This window comes from Papaver somniferum, chromosome 10, assembly GCF_003573695.1.
Source record: "Papaver somniferum cultivar HN1 chromosome 10, ASM357369v1, whole genome shotgun sequence".
Taxonomy (NCBI): domain Eukaryota; kingdom Viridiplantae; phylum Streptophyta; class Magnoliopsida; order Ranunculales; family Papaveraceae; genus Papaver; species Papaver somniferum.
Window position 1 is genome coordinate 90,005,275 of NC_039367.1, and position 1,575 is coordinate 90,006,849.

The window sequence follows — 1,575 nt, forward strand, 5'->3', positions numbered from 1 at the left end:
TACTGTTTAACTATAATGATCTTTTTTTTTTAATTTTCTTACTATCTGTTATTCTGTTTGATTTTCAGGGGTTAGGGTTAGGGCTTTACTCGTAATCAACTAACCAAGTTTTATCCTTTAGGTTGTTTTTTCACTTCTAAGTTATAGATTAGATTTTTATCTTTAAGTTTAACTTTAATGATCTTTTTTTTTTTAAATTTTCTAACTATCTGTTTGATTTTCAGGGGTTAGGGCTTTCTTTAGACTACCGTTGAAGAAGAATAGGAAAAATTGGCCGATGATTTTACTTCTACTTTCCTAATCTAGGTGAGTAGTTCTAAGTTTTTAATGCATAACTTGTTTTAAGTACTGTTAGGTGTTTGTGGAAATGATTCTTAGAACCCCAATCCCCTTTTCACGAATTTGTGTCATTTATTGTTAACTCATGTCTCTTAATGTCAATCTATAATAAATTAATAATGCATAGCTTGCTTACATTATGCTTGTGAATATTTATTTGAATTACAAAGGTTTACTGATTCTGAAAATGGAAATGAACTCCATATGCAGCAATAGCATGTCAGAATCAGAAAGCACATGTTTTATTTTGGCTTACATGAAAGTGTAAAAAAGCATACTTTTGTTGGCTTTGCCTTTGCCAGTTTGGGATGTTTTCTTGTTGGGATTTTAATTATTGACAGCTCTAGTCCCCTGTGATGTAGCTCAAGGCTTACTAATTTTGATTTTTGAATTCTTTATGTAGCTTCCTAAAATGTCAGTTGAAGAAGACCATGACGATGTCATGAGTGAAGAGGATATCACAGTAGTAGAGTCGATGACAAGTCAAGAGCATGCTTCAAAGAAAAGGAAATTTACATCAAAAGTATGTAATGATTTTGATTGGTCACGAGACAAAGATGGTAAAGAAAAGGCTACGTTCAAGAATTGTAGGAAGGAATATGCTTATGACAGTCAGAAAGGAGGAACATCAACTATGTCAAGGCATTTAAAGAAGTGCCCTATAATAATGGAAGTGCTTTTATGCAGGTGATATTTCTTTAAGTTTTAACTGCTTGAACATTTCTATAACTGTCCATATAAAACTGGTAGTTAATTGTTGAAGTTTTTTGATGCAGGAATTTGCCGCGGCAAAAAAAAATGGTGGTCAACAATCTGACAAGTCAGAACTAGAACAATATCTAAGTGAGTCATCAGGATCAATGTCAACTGATTTTGACATCTTGAAGTATTGGAGAAGCCAAGAACTACGATACCCTAATATTACAAGAATGGCAACCGATATTTTATCAATTCCTATTTCAACTGTTGCTTCGGAATCTGCATTTAGCCTTGGGGGAAGGGTACTTGACAGACATCGCAGCTCCTTATCACCTGAAAGTGCCGAGGCATTGATAACAACTCGTGATTGGATATATGGAATCAGTAAGACTATAAGAGGATAAGATTCTTGAGTAATATTTAAAATTAGTTGTAAGTCTATTTAACAATATATATGAGATGATAATTACTTATTTTCAATTATATGTAGGAGCTGCATCAACTGATGTTGAGGAAGTGAAAGATAATGATATTAGT